This window comes from Lissotriton helveticus, chromosome 4_1 (genome assembly GCF_964261635.1).
Source record: "Lissotriton helveticus chromosome 4_1, aLisHel1.1, whole genome shotgun sequence".
In the NCBI taxonomy this organism is placed as follows: Eukaryota; Metazoa; Chordata; class Amphibia; order Caudata; family Salamandridae; genus Lissotriton; species Lissotriton helveticus.
The window spans coordinates 1,263,515,453-1,263,533,514 of record NC_136063.1 but is presented as its reverse complement, the minus strand read 5'-3'; positions in this window follow the sequence as shown (position 1 = coordinate 1,263,533,514).

Below are 18,062 nucleotides of genomic sequence, written 5' to 3'. Positions count from 1 at the left end.
AGACCCGGCCTCGCCCACCGACCACAGGTCCTCCGGCACCGGCGTCCTGAAATCCTCCGCTGTCGTGGCTAGCCCATGGAACCTCTCCCACTGCGAACGAGACAAAGCATCGGCAATGTCATTGTCCACGCCCGGTACGTGGCGCGCCTGAAACAGTATGTCATTCTCCAAGCAGCGCAGCACAAACACCCTCATCAATTTCAGCACCTGTGAGTCCCGAGCCGACTGCCTGTTCACCACCTGCACGACAGCCATGTTGTCCACTCGAAATAACACGCGCTTGTGCGCCAACGCCCCTGCCCACACCGTGACTGCCACCACCAACGGGAACAACTCCAAGAACGCGATGCTCCTCCCACCTGCCTGCCAATGCACCGGCCACTGCTCCGCACACCACTTTCCATCCCAATACAGCCCGAATCCGCCGCCGCCCGCCGCATCCGAGTACATGGTGACATCCCACTCCCAGTCCTCCGCCGGCGCCATCGGTACACCATTGAACCGCTCCAGGAACGCCCGCCACATGCGCAGATCCTCCTTCATACCTGCGGAAAGGCGCACATGGTGATGGGGCAAAGGCAAACCGGACAACGCCAAACCCAGCCGCCGGCAGAACGTTCGGCCCGCCCGTACCACGTGGCATGCAAAATTCAAATGCCCCAACAACACCTGCACCTCCCGTACTGTCACTTTCCTCCTAGACAACACTCCATCCACCAAAACCAACATCGCAGACCTCTTATCTTCCGGTAGGCGTGCTTCCATGGCGACCGAGTCGAGCTCGATACCGAGAAAGGACAACACCGTACTGGGACCGCACGTCTTCTCTGGCGCCAGGGGAACCCCAAATTCCCCCATCAACCCGGCCAAACCATCCAGCAGCCGCTGACAGTCCTCCGCACCGGGCCGCCCCACCAGGAAAAAGTCATCCAGATAGTGCGTCACTGACTCCGAGCCTGTGCGCCTGGAAAAGACCCACTGTAGGAATGAGCTAAAACGCTCAAACAGCGCGCATGAAATGGAGCACCCCATCGGCAGCGCCTTATCCACAAAGATGAGACCTTGGAACTGGATCCCCAGCAACTGGTGATCCGCCGGGTGCACCGGAAGGAGCCGGAAGGCCGACTTGACGTCGCATTTTGCCATCAGCGTGCCCCGTCCTGCCATCGCAACAAGCCGCTGCGCCACGTCCACCGACGAGTAAGTCACCGACGCCAATTCCGCCGAAATGTAGGCATTGACTGACTCCCCCTCCGGCCAGCACAAGTGCTGTATCAGTCGGAACTGCCCCTCCTCCTTCTTGGGCACCACCCCGATGGGCGAAATGATCAAGCCCGGCATCGGCGGCACCGTGAAGGGACCCGCCATCCGACCCTCCCTGACCTCCTTGAACAGTTTCTCCCTCACCACGCCCTTGTGTGCGTTCACCGATTTCAGATTGTCCGCCCAGCGAGCAATCCAAGGGCCCTCGTACCCCAGCCGAAAACCCTACCGGAAACCACGACGCAGCACTGCAGCATCCTCCGCCCGCGGATACGCCGCCAACCAGGGCTCCATCCGCTCGATCCTGACCGGCGTACGAGCCTTTGCTCAGAGCCCCAGTTCCCCCCCCTCTGCCCCCTCCCCCCCCTGGCCCCCTCTGGCAGGAGCACCTCCCTGCGCGGGAAGCTGCCCCGGTGGGCCCCCGTGCCCCCAACAACGCAGCACTGGGTGGTTCCACCCGCACGACGAGCACTCGTGCCGGAACCGGCAAGCCGCCCGCCCGCAGGCCCCCCTATTAAAGTCCCAGCAGGCCCCGACTGCGGCCTGGCTGCCAGAGGCTCCCAGTCCTACCCCCCCTGGGTGGGGCGAGCCACAAAGGGGGGACGCCAGCGGCAAACCGCTTGCTGTGTAGATGGTGCGGCCAAACTTGGCCCCTCCCATCGTCTGCTGGTACAGGTCCGAATCCAGCTCCCCCCATTGCGCTTCCGGGTCCCCCGCCATGCGCGCCCGGAATTCCTCGTCGTAATGGGACCACGCATACCCGCCATAGGTCACCTGCGCCCTCCGCACCACATCCATGTATTTAAACAGCGCGACGCACCGGTCCGGGAACTACTCGCAATACACGCTCGCGTATATGAGGAAAGCCGCTGACCAGTTGTCCAGCGTCAGGGGCACCTTTGGGCGCCTCGCTAACTCCTGCTCTTCCTCCTTTGACCCCTCCTTAGACGTCAACTCCCTGTGCAGCAGCTTCAAGATATCAATGTATTCCCCCTTCCAAATCTTCTCCTTCGTCGCCGCAGAAAGGTGGGCACCCAGCGGCTTGGTCAGCCCCATGTACGGCAACTTCCGCACCGGAACCACACAACTCTCCTTTCCTCCCCCCGCCGCCTCCTTTTCACCCACCGCCGCTGCCCCACCGCCCGCGCTGGCCCCCCCCGCTCGGCGCCGCGCCGTCCGAGCCAACCCCCACGTCCTGCACATACCGACCCCGCACCAGACGCCACCCATCCTCCCCATCGCCCCCCGACCCCACTGAAACCTGCACACAACGCCTCTTGGCACCCCCTGCACCGTCACCTGTCTCACCTGGCGTCAAGGTCGGCGTCCTTGCTGGATCCCGCCGCCTAACCAGCTGAGCTGAGGGGGCCGTCACTCTGGGCGCTTCCTGCCTTGCTGGCACCTGCAATACACTTCCAACAACGTTACCAGCCCCCCGTCCTCTCGAAGCTCCCCTTCCTCCTCCGACTCTTCAATAGCCGGCTCCACACCACTCCGGCCCCCCACTTGGGGTTCCAGCCGGCTCAAACCCGCACTTTCCCGACACACTCGCATCAACTCCATCAGGTCCACACTCGCCCTTCCATCCTCCGCACTCACATTCAGATCAGAGATATGCAAATCCATCCTCGCTCCCCTACCCCCGGCGGCCGTAAAGACCCTTCGGGGCGGGGCTGGCGGAGCCGCACCGCGCCTCCATTCGCCATGTTCATGAAGTAGGTCCCTCGCTGGAGCATGGCCGTCCGCACCAAACAGAGCCGGCCCATCCACTCGGTGGGTGGGAGCCGCATGCTGCTCCCCCGAGCGCCTCGCAAACAGCTCCTGCCAAGGAAAAAAGGTGGAGTCCAGCATGCCAGGGTAAAAACCACTCCCGTCCCCCCCCACGCGCCGCCCCCTCCCCCACTACCCCACCCCATCGCCCCTCACCTCCCCCAACCCGCCGAATGACCGCCGCGACGGTACCCCACTGCCCCCCAGGTCCCATCCCCCTTCCCCAGTCCAGCCCCCTGACCCACCCCATCCCCCGTAACACCAACTCGGCCCCGCACCTCCCCCGCGTCCAGGACCCCACGCCCCCCCCCAAGCTGCACCCCCGCTCCCCGAAACCCGCCCACTGCCCGCCGCTGCCCCCCGCCCCTTCGCCGCCCCCCTCCACGCCTCCCCTACCCCCCCGACTCCCCCACTGTTCCCCGACCCACCCCTCCCACCTGACACGCCGCCACCTCCACGCCCTTCCCCCACCGCCTCCAATCCGCCACGCCCCACCGCCCGGCCCCTCCCTCCACCCCTCCCCCCCATCCCCGTGGACTCCGAGCCTCCCCGGCCCCCCACACCCCCCCTCCTCCGCCGAAGACGAGCTCCAGTCCAGCTCCGTGTCCGCCCGGTCCCCTCCCCCCACCTCCTCCTCCACATCGGTCTCCTCGATCAGTAGAGGGGAAACCGCCCCCCCATCTTCCCCCTCTGGCTGCCCCCTGAGCTCCACGTGCCTCGGACCCCCTCCATCCCCTGCCCCCCCTCCCCCCTACCTCAAGCTCCACTCCATCATCTGGCACCCGCCCCCCCTCACCCCTGCCCCCACCCTCCCCCGGATCGGCTTCCTGTACCCCTCCACTCACCCCCTCCCCCCCTCTCCCCGTCCCCCCAGTTCCGACCCTACCTCGCGGGCCACCCCCGCCCCTCCCCCCACCTCCTCCTCAAACCAGGGGCTGTTTCCTCCCCTTCCGCCCGGTCCGCTTCGTGCTACCCTGTTTTCGGCCCCGCGGCGCTGCCTCGGTACGCCGTGCCCTGCCCTTCGCGCCCCCGCCCCCCTCCCTCCCCGCAAAGCCGTCCGCAACCGCGACTGCGGCGGATCACAAGCCGCCACAGCCGCAGCGGCGCCGTCAGCAGCGCGCCGCTGCGGCCTTACCTTGAGGCCATGCCGCAATACGTCCATGCGGCCCGCCTCACGCAACAGCCACAGTGCCTCCGCCACGCGCGGGTCATCGCCCTCCGCCATCCTGCCACCAAAGACCGCGAAACACAGCGCACGACACGCTCACCGCAGCACCCGCCTCCGCACTTCTTCAAAATTTTGCCGAAAGGGCCCGAACCGCCACCTAATCCCGCTACTACGACTGCCAAATCACCACAAAAAACTGACGACCCTGGCTGCTGTGTCACTGCACCACAAACAGTGTGCAGTGACACAAAATGGCCGGTTAAGTACCTGGCCAGCCCAAAAGCAAACCAAAAACCCCCAACCGGCCCAACCAGCCCAAAGAACGCCATCTACGGCGAGACCCGAGAGACATGCTACCTATCCCCCCCCCCCTCCCCCGGTGCCCCAAACTTCCCCGGGGGGGCGAGCCTCCCGCTGGTCGGCCACCCCCCCAAATCCCCATTATCCTGCGTCTGCGATGATCGACTGACCTGCTCTCCTGCTGACTGGGTTGGGTGAGGCCGAGGAACAGGTTGAGTCCCTCCTGGGCTTCCCACTCTCCGGCAGTGGTCGTAGAAGGCCACAACTCGCTGCGGCCTACTAGCGAGTACGGAGTCCCGGTCTGTGGTGAGATGGAGTTGGCGTGCAGTGGCGGTGTGCCCATGCTACTGCTGCAGAGTCCCCCTGCTGTGCGAAGGCTAGCAGAAGACCGTGGGCAGTCGAGAGCCGGACTGCATCTACCCCGCTGTGAGCGAACGGGAGTGCATCAACCTCCTACCGCGATACAGGTGAACAAGATGAGTCGGCATCTCCGCCATATTGTTGAGGGAGCGAGCGGCGCTGCAGTGCTGAGGCGCTGCGTTCTGAAGATCACCCGCCGTTCAGTATGCGATGGAGAGAGAACGTCTACACTGAGGCGCTCTGCTGCAGCGACGGGCCCACACTACAGCTGGTCTAATAGTGAGTACCAGACACACAGACAGGCCGCGATCTACTGGTGAATGGGAGTTGGCCATTTTGTCCTCGGCTATCGAGGTAAACCGCTGCTGGTCTCGAACGCCCTTCAGGAAGCTGGGTATGAACATTCTGCCGCATTTGGTCAGCCCCAGAGCGTGCCAGCTGTCTGATTGACATTATGTCTGCTGCAGAGTAGGGGATAGTGCAAGTTGAAGGGCATTGTACTGCTATAAGTGGGGCGCCCCATCTGCAGGAACATTGTGATGACTGCTCTGCTGGCGCCATAGTGGCCTGGCTGTGGTGAGACTGGAAACAGTGCTGGATGGTCTGAGTGTGGGATCCCACAAATGGCTCATTGTGGAGAGAAGTGACCATGCTGGGGTTGCTCAGACTGTCCCTGCGAACTACACGTGGAGACGTAGTGCATAAGAACTCTGGGGCTCGGCATTTGCGCTTGCAATTCAAAACAGCGATCTGAGCAAGAAAATGGCAGAGTGGACAAAAACCAACTAAAAGGAAGTCAAAGGGGCGAAACAATGCAACTGAGGAGGGTGAACCCACGCCGGACCTGCAGATAGAAGAGCTGGACGGCGACATATGCTCTGTGTTGGTAGCAATGGAAAAAGGTTTGGCCACTAAAATAGATTTGCTCTCATACCGCATGGACAAGATGTCTGAGAGACTGCATAAGCATGCTGAGCGACTGGACATGGCGGAACGCAGAGTTACAGAGGTAGAGGAAGCACAGACATCAATGGATTCGGGCCACAAACAAATGGGTAGGGTCCTGCAAGTGTTGCAGGACAAAGCTGAAGATTTGGGAGCGCGTTCATGATGACGCAACAACTTGAGAATCATAGGCATTCCAGAATCGACACCAACAGGCAACATGGAAAAGTTTGTTGATGAGCATTTGGTTACACTCCTGGGCAGTGACACATTTTCCACTATGTTTGTGATAGAAAGAGCACACCGATATCTGGGTCCTCGCCCCACCTCTATTGCCACTCTGAGACCTATAATCGCAAGACTCCTGAACTATCGGAACAGGGACGCGGCACTGTCAGCTGCTAGAGCCAAGCAATCCTTGCAGTAAGTGGGGTCCAATGTTTTATTCTATCCGAACTTCACGGCTCTTGTCCAGGAGGCGCACAAACAGTTTGCGCTGGTTAAAACGTCAGATGAGGGACCAGCATATAGACTATGCCTTGCTCTACCCGGCCAGGCTCCGAATGAACAGGAATGGTTGTTCGCGTATCTTCACAGACCCTAAGACACTGCAAAAAGCCTTGAAGGAATGGGCCCGGGGAGCAGCGAGCTAGTCCAGAGTGGGACACCTTGGAGGGGGCCGTCAGAGGCTGCCTTGACGAACAAGACTAACCCTGACCTTGCTAGATTTCCAGTTTAAAGACCCACAGTGCTGACAGGTCATGTGGCCTTGGCTCAGGAGGTCACTCTATTGTGGGAATGTTTTACTTGGGTTTTGAAACCTTGACACAGCCAACATATTGCTACTGATACTCAGTGGGGGGTGGGTGGATCATTATCTCAATGATTCATTGGGCTCTAGGATACCACTGCAGGGTTTGTTTTTATTGCAGACGCACTTCTGATATAGGCGGTGGAGTGGAGCTTGCGCAGGGACTAGCTACTGCACATACACATGCTCGGCAAGCAACATCTGCCCATGAGTGAATCACACTGTTTGAGTTTTGTTTGGGGGGAGGGTAGTGATCCTGAGTTCGGGATACTTGATTCTGCATTCAAGCTAAAGGCCAATTGTTAGGGACGGGGTCTGAGGGGGATCGTTGTCCAGGCACAGGTGGGTATAGCATGGCATGGGAGGGGGGAGGGGAGCAAAGAGACTCGCAAAGTTTTTCTCAGCTTCTTTCGCACTCTGTGATGGCACACAGAACTCACACACAATATACGTAGCACCGTATGGTCCGACGAATCAGGCAATATACATTCCATGACAGATACTGGTAGGTCCCGCAGGGACACAGGCTTAGACACAATCAGCGGGCTCACCTGGAATGTTCGAGGTCTACATGACAAGACATAACATTGACATTGCACTGCTGCAGCAGACGCAACATGGTAATATTCATGAGGCAGGTTTTACCACACATGCAAGGCGGTTTTAACTTGGTTGAATCCTACAGCTGCAATAACACTAGAGACTTTGGAAATGGACAAAGAGGCTAGGTTTGTTATTACCTTGTGTAAGGGGAAAGGTCTGGACCAAATACTGGTCAATGTCTATGGCCTGAATTACGATAACCCTGACTTTTACAGAACTTTGATTGACACGGTAAGCTTGCACACAGGAGGTGAACTCCTCTGGGGTGGGGATTCCAACTAAGTCAGAGACCCGCCATTGGACAGATCGGTAGACCTGGAGAGGCGCATTACTGCTGCAGCTAGAACAATGGAAGGAGCTCTGGTGCGATTTGACCTAAGTAACGAATGGCGCCAACGTGTCCAACTAGTGGGGGGTTTATGCATTACTCAGCATATCATGATTTACACACTAGAATAAACTACTGATTTGCAGCCAGGCAGTGAACTGAAAGCACTCGTCGTATGTGTAAGGAACTCCCCCGCACATATTCAGACCACTCCCCGCTGCTATGAGTGATAGAATACCCTAGGAAAACTATTCCGCCTTTCACCTGGAGATTCCCACCATTTTCATTGCTCGGTGCAGTCTTTAAGGAAGAAATGGCCAAAGCAATTGAAATATTTATTTAGACCAATGTGGGTTCGGTAGACAGCTTTCAGGTGGTTGGGAAGCGTTCAAGGTATATATAAGAGGGGTGGCAATCTCCAAGCATTCGGGTGTTCTTCGGTCGATCCGCAAGCATCTTGCTGATCTAGAGCAGAAGCGCACAACCCTAGAAAAGGCCCAACAGACCAGACCAGATGAAATAATCACACAAGAGATCAAAGCCGCGCTAGAAAAGTATCATGAGGCGGCTGATACAGAGATCGAACACCTTGGCAAATACGCCACATGGCGCACTTATGTGTAGGGGGAACACCCAGGGGCTGTATTAGCCCGACAACTCAAAAAACTAAGGGATAAGACCGTTGTGACTGAGATCACTTCAGTGGATGGAGTTACCCTAACAGAGGAGGCAGATGTAGCGGACCGGTTCCGACAATACAACTCAGACCTCTATACCTCTCGCAGCGGTAGTTCAGAAGAACGCATTCTAGATTACCTCACGCATATCCAACTGTCATGGCTAACAAGCACCCATTGTGAGTTCCTCATGCGACCCATAGAGAAGGAGGAAATACTTTTGGCCCTCACAAAAATGAAAGCGGGGAGAGCACCAGGGGGTGATGGACTGACAGTGGCATTCTATAAGGCATTTCTCGAGTTATTAGTGGCGCAGCTGGCCGCACTTTTTAATTATATGTGCGTTTCAGGCACAATGCCACCCTCCACGAGAGAAGCAATTATAGTTGCAATTCTTAAACCTGGTAAACCACCGGAAGAATGTGCATCATACCGCCCTCTCGCCCTACTGAACATTAGCCCAATATATTTGCAAAAATACTGGCAAACCGATTGATCCCCCTGGTGCCGACCTTGGTGGCGCCGAACAAGCGGGGTTTGTACCGGGCGGAACCTTAACTTATAATTTGCGCATGGTGTTTGCAGCTCTACAGCATACCAGACCGGAAATACCAGCAGTGGCTGTCTTTTTAGATATGGAAAAGGCATTTGACCCTGTCGAATGGCCCTTTCTGAGACACAGACTCACTAGGACGGGTTAGGGCTGGTTTTTGCTGCAGTTAGTGAGTGTTCCGTATTACCCTCCCACGGCTAGGGTCAAAATAGGCAACTTGGTGACGGACCCAATCCATATCTCCAGGGGTACCACACAGGGCTGCCCCCTTTCCCCCATTTTATGTGCTCTGGTGGCTGAATCACTGGCTTGTGCACATAGAGAATATTATAAACACAAAGGCATCCGGTTATGAGATAATTGTATCTACCTATGCTGATGATACATTACTGTACGTTAGGAATCTGGAAAGTAACCTTTCCCAGGTACTCAGAGAAGTGGTGCTTTTCGGCACAGTATCTGGTCTGCGCGATAACTGGACAATATCTATTATTTTCCTCCTTACACCGCACACTGTAGCATTTGAGCCAGATTTCCCACTGCAGTGGTCCACCGAGGCAGTGAAATATTTAGGCATTAGGGTGCACACTGACTCAGAAGACGTGTTCAGAGAAAATTATGGGGTTGCAATTAGTAAATTAGAAGGTGATGTTGCCTAATGGACTCAATTGCCATTGTCCTTGCTGGGCAGGAATTCCATTATGAAAATGGTTATACTGCCTCGTTTTCTGTTCCTTTTCATAAATATCCCCATGGTTCTGCTCGGGTGTTCTTCCGACGCCTTACATCTCTAATGGTAAAATTAGCGTGGGCTGGAAAACAGGCGCGTGTCAGGTCCTCACATTGCCGTATTCTATGGGATGACTGGGTGCCCCAGACTTTTATTTATATTATAGAGCCGCGCAGGGAGCGCATGCATACTACTGGATCCATGGTCCCTTTGACATTCCACACCTTTGTATCTGTGGTTGCGGCCCCCCTGTCGCTGCCAGCTCTGATGTTCACACCCCCTGACAGGCGGATGGGGATCTTAGACTCAATGAACACGATCACTCACACTTGGCACTATTTACTGCAGTTGCAGGCTGGTGCTATCCTGTACTCTCCCTTTGGTCGACTGGACTGGTGCCGTTGGCTCCCGCTGTGTAAGGATAAAGGGGTTACGACTGCACTAAACACACTTGGGGAGCAGACAGTAGGGGATCTCTATGCTGATGGAGGGGTTAAAAGCTGGGACAACATGGGGACTGAAGTCGATACACCTACTTCACTTACACAATTCCAATTTCATAGAACACGCCACGCATTACAGAATGTCCTGGGAGAGGATATGCTAGAATCCGCAGAACTTCCGGCCTTGTCCTAAGTTATAACGGCAAAGTTGCCCCTCAGGATTAGTTTCTAAAATTTACCAACTCTCACATCACTACAATTACATTACACTTCCCATGTGGAAGTCAAAATCTTGTTATTGGCTACAACATTAACAACATTAGATATATTGTGGTGTGCCAGAGATAAAGTGTTTTTATATAAATCCAGGGGGCATCCACAGAAACACACAAAGGTGTGGGGTCGGTGGTGGAACTTTGACCATGACTGAAGATTTATATTGCGTATCTTACCTATTGCTTTTGTAATTCTATTAATGTCCTCATAAATTACGAGAAGCTTCTTGCTGGTTGCTGTAACCATTTTCTATGTTTCATATAAAAACAATTAAAATATTTTTTTAAAAACATTTTAAGTTTTTGAAAAAAAGCTGATCCAATTTGGAACAGCCTTCTGGGCTGCTGATATGCTTACACATCTGAAATGTACCCAACATTGATCAAGGCATTGTTCTTTCCCTATTCTGGTATTAACTGCAAATGTGGAAATGTTGTTCCTGTCTTCAGAGATGCTAGGAATTATTGTATACCTAGTCAGTCTCAATGGTGTACATATCATTCAGATCCATATGGCATTGCATCCTCATTTTCGGTGTCAAGCTTGCTTTTCAAATGATCCAATCCTGTTCAATCCCCATTTATTTTCTATAATTGTTTTTGAGGGAAAAGTCCACATGAGGCTTCTAAGCTTATTGAATCCACCTGCCATACGAGATAGTGGCCTTGTAAAAATATATTTTTGTGTTGTTTTTAAGTAACATTTTCAACCCAAGCGCTGTTACGGAAGACATTATAGCACATATTTTTCAAAGAAATGTGCATCACATTTCTCCAAAGTTGATATACTTGGCTAATTTATGCGTGGAACACATGCAGATTAAAAATAGTGAAAAAAACATTAAAAACATCTTAATCCTTGAGGATCACTTCGAAAAGCGTGGGCACACCTTGCTAGTCCCACTGCAGGGACCACCGACACTGAATCGCTCCCCTTCGCCGCCGCAACAGCCACACCAGCGGCCGCAGCAGGAGGGGCGCGTTCGCTATGGGACTCCATTTCCCAGAAGCCCTGGCGGCGGAGCACGCCGCCACACCTCTGTCCTGCGCCAGGAGGCGCTTCAAAAGGAGGCCAGCCCCGGTGAAGCGGGGGGATCACTTCGAAAAGCGTGGGCACACCTTGCTAGTCCCACTGCAGGGACCACCGACACTGAATCGCTCCCCTCCGCCGCCGCAACAGCCACACCAGCGGCCGCAGCGGGAGGGGCGCGTTCGCTACGGGACTCCATTTCCCAGAAGCCCTAGCGGCGGAGCACACAGCCACACCTCTGTCCTGCGCCAGGAGGTGCTTCAAAAGGAGGCCAGCCCCCGCGTCGCGGGATCGTGCGTGGGTCGGTGCCGGGAGAAGCCCGGGACAAGGGCGGGACCATCTAAGGCCATCATAGGCCAGAGGAGGTCAGGCCGGGGCACCCCCCTTGGTACTGAACTAAGAAAAGAAGGGAAAGGATTTAAGGTACAGATACCCTTTGACTATCTCATGTTTTGTACCAGTCCCTTCCAAGCGTCATCATAGTGGAACCGGTGAACTATCTGTTGGGTAGTTGATACTGATTCAGTGTCCACTATCAAATGCTATTACGCTATGACTTCCAAGAGGGGCACTAGAAAACCTTCCTCCCAGAGTGACTTGCTTAGTGGAACGATGGACTATTATATTAAGAGTGCAATACTCCCCATTGCCAGTGAATTAGAGAGAATAGAACGCTTCCCAGCCATGGATAGTTCCCCCAGTATGTGTTCTCCTCCACAGACTGCCGATGCAGCCCCAGCTATATCATTGCTGGAAGAACTAAATAAAATGTGTAAATCCACGTACGCTCCTGTGGAACCAGGAAACGTGAAAACCAGTGCTCCTATTTCCCCTATAGCAATGACTAATCCTAGGTTTAGTTGTTCACATCAACTTACCCAAACCCTACAGGGTACTCCCCTTACAACACGACCAATAGTAAACCCACAATCCGCAGTTTCCACCCAGGTGTCCTCTGCTAAAAGGAAGAGAGATGGGGTCAAACAAACGGGGAGCCAGGCCAAGCAACAAAAACTACACACAAATCACTCATCGCCCAACACTCCCAGCACTACAACATCAAAAGCATCTACCCAGGCTTCTTTACTGGGCTCGCTTGAAAATATGATGAAGTCAATAATTTCCCCGTTGATTGATAAAATGACCAGCTTAGGGGATAGGCTCACGGGTGTCGAGGAGGCAATTAAGGCTAACTCGCTACTTATAAAAACCATGGCAGGACCCTCTCAACCTCAGCGCCCAGCCCCCACAGAAATGCCCAATACCATCGTACAAAGTAAGACCACCAGTAATCCATTAGTAACCCCGCATAGTAAAAACGTAAACCTCTCGAAGGCCGCCACAACTTTACGGAGTTCCTACCCTAAAGCTGGGCCGAACAAAGAAATGTCATCTCACAAGGGAATAGCGGTTAATTATGACAATATGACACATAAAACCAATCATTTACATTTGCCACCAGAGGCCGCTCCTATTGTGTGCGTCCTCTCAGGTGTACCAGAACTCCCAAAGGGGAAACACGAAAGCCATCAGGATCTAAGAAACAAGGTAGCGTTCTGGCTAACTAAAAACAGACCTCTGCCATCCAATATCGATGGCACCATACTAAGCGTTAGAAGGGTGGGCTGGCTAGGACCTCTTTCTAAAGATATTGCGGGCGATTTGCTATTGGTAAAATTAAAGAATAAACATGTCATACCATACCTCCAATCTTGGCAGCCACAAATAGGAGATGGGCCTATATCTATCTGGAGTCTAAGTGAATTCTACCCTAGAAAACTATATGTCTTGTCGCAATGCCAAAAAGAACAGAACAACCACCGGATGGGCACAAGTGTCTTGTACCGAGTGGTCGCTTTATCCCCCACGTTCTATTAATCTGATCTACTTTCTTGCTCTTCAATGATTAGCCGATTTATCCTATTGATTTAATCTTATTTTAACATATGTTACTTTTCATGAAATGAAACGTATTGATGTATTTGTGTATACTTATGTATTGTTGTTGTTTTTATGATATTTTATAATAATTTTTAAATTGAAATTTATCATCTTTTATTTTTGTGATTGTATTGTACATGCTTTTATGAATTGTATTTACATTTCGAATAAAGCTCTTTGATGATGATGATGAGTAAAAACACTTTAAACATAGCAAAGTGTGCAATGCTTGACAAAACAGACAATTAAAAATAAGGGGCATATTTATTAATAAATTGTGCAGGGCAGCAAGTCACCTTGCTGTACTGCATGATAAGGAAAGGGCAGGAATGTGCTGTATCTAACTTTATAAGGCATTCCTGTCTTTTCCCTGTGCTGGTGCACAATGTGCTGGCTAGCACCCTTGCAGCAGGGTGTTAGGGTACCTGTTTTGTTAGCAAGATTGTTTTTGTGCAGGAAAGGACACCTTCCTGTACAAAAACAATCCTAAGAGGCATGTTCCTCTTTCTATATGTGCATATTGCAGCACACACATAAAAAGAGGAACTAATGAGGAGAAATAAAGACATTTCTGTTCGTTACACGTCACCTGGGGAGGCATAGCATTTTGATGCATTCCCAGGTCAACCAGTAATGTTAAATGTGGGAATGCTCCAGAATCCATGGATTGATACGTGGGAACTCCCATGCTACACCCAAGAACCTATAAGCCTGCCCTCCCTGAGTCTGGGTGCTATTGGCCTACCCCTGAGAATCTGTCTCACCAGTCGTTCCAGACCTGTTGTGTTATTTACCCTCCCAAAGATCTCCAGGTCAGAGCCTCAGCCAGTATTTATAATGTTTCATACAGCGCAACTCAGTAGGCCACCTTACTGCACAGCCCTGTGTGAAAAGTAAAGGGATGGAATGCACCGTATTTACCGTTTCAGTTCTTTCCTAGCGCTGGCACACTTTTGGCTGCCAAGCGCCAAAGTAGGCACCCTTGTGTCATGTTGCAAGGTTGCCTGTGTTGTAGCCAAGATTGTTTTTGTGCAGACAAGGACACATGTCTGCACAAAATCAATCTTCTGAGGCTTTTTCCTTCTTCTGTGTGTGCTGCAGAATGCAGCTCATCTAGAAAGAGGAAAATACGAGGAGAAATAAAGATATTTCTTTTTGTTACGCCTCACCTGGGGAGGTATAGCATTTTGACCCATTCCCAGGTCTACCACTAACAGTAACCTTAGAAATGCATGGGTAGATGCGTGGGAACATCCACGCTCCACCCATCGAATGACTCCCTGCCACAGAGTAACGCATTATTCCAATTTATCAAGCCACACAGTGCATACAAGCCTTGCATGGCTTGATAAATCTCATTTAGGTTTAGTGTCCCCCTTTCGCCCCCTTCCGTGGCACAATGGTGACACAAACATGTGATAAAATGGGCACCAATTTGTTGACTCAAATTTTAAGCACAGAGCTGTTAGAACAACGTACTACAAGTGTGGATATGCTATGTATTTAGTTAAAGCTTATTTATTCCGTGTGCTGAGTTGATCTCTCATACCTTGGTAGTGGATGAGGTATCAGTATATTTCCCTTCTTGGTGATGTGCTTCATCATGTTCCAGGAGCCTTTATAGCTTTATTTTTTTCAATGATATATTTTCCTTATGTTCTGTTTCAAAGGCCAGGTCAAGCTGAAAGTGTTCACAAAATACTTAAAGTGTAAAGTGTTTTTTAATAAAGCTCTAACACAATATTTGAGCACATTTAAACACTTTCTTTTTATTTTTAAATCGTTTAGTCTGCACCAATTTTAAGCTTGTCTCACTGTAAATAAATATATATTACATTTTATTTACTTTAATGCTTGCAGTAGCTTATTATGCCAGGCTGTGGCACTATCCAAAAGAAGTATTGTTATTGTTCATTCCAGTGATACTCATTTTAGTAAACTCAAAAGGATGCAAGACTGAGGGGCATATTCACAAGGAGCTATCGCCAAATTAACGGCACTTTATCGCGGCCAAAGTAGTGATAAATGTAACTCCCCATTCACAAGTTGGTGTTAGCATTCCACAGCACCAGTTTACCTACGAGATAGCAGCCGCAATAAACATCGCTACAGAGGACCCCTGGCAACTATCGCTAATGAGATGCAGAGTAGGAGTTCCCGTGCAAAAAGCCTCGACAACACCACACTTCAACATTCTCAACGACCAGCCAGATCGGCGATAAGGACATAAAACACGCGATAAGGCTCGTTAGCAGCAGGAAGTTAAGACCTGCTCTGACCTGGTGTAAAGTTGGACGGCAGCCTGCACCACAAAAGGGTGCCCAGCCCAGGGCATCATCAGAAGGGCAACAGATGCCATGGAGCCACTTATCATGCAGCCCCAACACCAAGAGGGCCACAACAGCCACTGCCACCACCCCAAGACCCCAACCACCACCTGGAACACCCCCCTCGGACCACCACAGAGGCAGCGCAGACAAAGACAGTGGCCCCCTAGGAAATGCACCTGCCTCAAAGACCCAACATATGACAATGTCACTGCCCACTACAGGTTGAAAGGGACAGCCATCCTATGGATCCTGACCATCATCGCCTCATAGGCCTATGGCACCAACACAGCCGACAACCAACATCCCACCCCACACCAGGCTGCTGGCTGTGCTGCATCTGTTGGCCCCTGGCACACCCCTACCAACACTCGCCAGAGTCGGAGGAGTCTCACAGCCAGTCACATCCAAGTCCCCCACACCTGTCCTGGACATCACCATCCCACTGGCAACCCAGTTCCTGCTCGTTGCATACCCTGTTGATGTTGTGTTAGGTCCTCTCGAGCTGTGTCCGTACTCCCTATTCGTTGCACCGTTTACACATTGATGACTGTGGCCTGGGTTTCCTCCAGCTCCTCCTGTAGCGCTGGACTGCCACCTCCTGTCGCTGTTGCTGCCTTGCTGTTGTCAGCGGGTTTGTGCCTGGTTTAGGTTGTCACGTCAGGCTGGCGCCTATTGGCTACTCGATTGGCCTCCCCTGCTCTCTGACTACATTCCAGGTGGTCTGTTTGAGGGTCAGATGCTGGTGGTGTTCGGTCACCTCCGTGACGCTGGTCTTGTTTTCCTGCGGTCTGCACACCATCTTTCTCTCCCTCTTCTCCTTGGCCTTCCCTGACCCCATTGTTCCTTGCTGGTGGTTTGTGGGGGTTGTGGGGTTCGAGTTGGCCTCTGCGCTGGGTCAGGGTGCATCCATGTTGCTACTTGCTTTGGCTTGTTTCTTGTGTGTTGTTTCTGTGGTTTTTATGGTGCATTGTCCCACCAGACACGTGGGATTTGCAGGCCTGTGGCTGGTTTTCACTACTTTTTGTACTGCGGTTGGCCTCATCGTATGTTTTTTAGTGTTCGCGTATTGCATTTTTGTGGCGTGGCATTCATTTTCACGTAGATATTTGACGCGTTATCTGATGTCCATCGCATGCTACCGCGGCGTTGTGAATTCCACGTTGACACAGGGTTATTTTTCGCGATGGGCTGCGATGTTGAAAGTTGCGTTACGCTACTCTTGCGGTAGTTATCACACGTTCTTGTGACAGCACACCCGCACACAGACATATACATTACGATTGCATTGAGTTCAATAATTGATAGAACATGCTTTAATTAATCTAACGGCAAATGAAACATTTGTTTCTCTTATTTTACTTTTAATTTATTGCTCCTTATGTTCTGAATGCTCCCACAAAAATACAACAAACCCCCACCAAGACACACGATGTAATTTCATATGCATTTTTATTTGCGTTTCTTGGAAAAGCAAAAATATTTTCAGAGAGATTGTGATACCACTTCAGTCCCCTAATTAGCTTGTGATGAGAGTTTTCATTCAGCCTTTTATTTTTAGTCAAGCGGTTTGCACAATACCCTTCGTCTTCGTGGGGATGGGAGGAGATGTGATAACAGCAGCTTTCATCCTTAAGGCTTCGCACCTATTCTTAGACACTACCAGGTTGCCCGTGTCAGTGCTGGTTATCATGCGACTGCAGCAATTAGGCAGGGAGAGAGAGGGTGGCAGGTCCAGAAGAACAGAGAAAAAACAAACAAGTTTGCCCAGCTGTGAGTACACTAATGGGCTCCCTTGGGAGGGCCTGGTCGTCCTATAGTACCCACTGCAGTAGGTCCTGGTTGATTAACTAGTACAATTCTATACATTAAAAAGCAGCTTATTTAACTGATAAAATTGGCCCTCTTTTAGGAAGAAAGTATGATGTGTGACAGAAAACGTTTTTCAAAAGAAGTTTTTTGGCTGAACAGAAGTAATTTCCTTCCCCTATGTGGCAGCCCATAGTGGCACAGCAATCACAAGCTCTTTCTTTCATTGGAGCACAGCATCAAAACTGTTGGACATATTTACAAGGGCTTTATCTCCGCTTTTTTGCTTAAAAAGCCAAAAAAGCGGAGATAAAAATATTGCCCTATTTACAAGAGGGTGCTAACATGCATAATCGCATGTTAGCACCCTTTTTCCCAACGCCTACCTTTGCATCTAATAGGATGCTAAGTGGGCGTCACTGGGCGTTCCCCTGAGGGAACACCTAGCAAATATCGCTGATGTTCACATCGCGATATTTACAAGGTAGCCCACAGGATTTTAGCACACATTAGATTTTGGTGAAAACTGCGATGTTCGCCAAAAACTAATGTCTGCTAAAATCCAGAATTACCTATGCTTTACATAGGGGGTGGATTATGCTGATACGACCACAGGGTTGTATCAACAAGGTTATCGCCGTTTTGCAGGGAAAACCAGCGGTGTTCCCTGCAAAACGGCGATAACCTCGCTATCTCTGGAATTTTTATCACCCTGGAAAAACGCGCTGT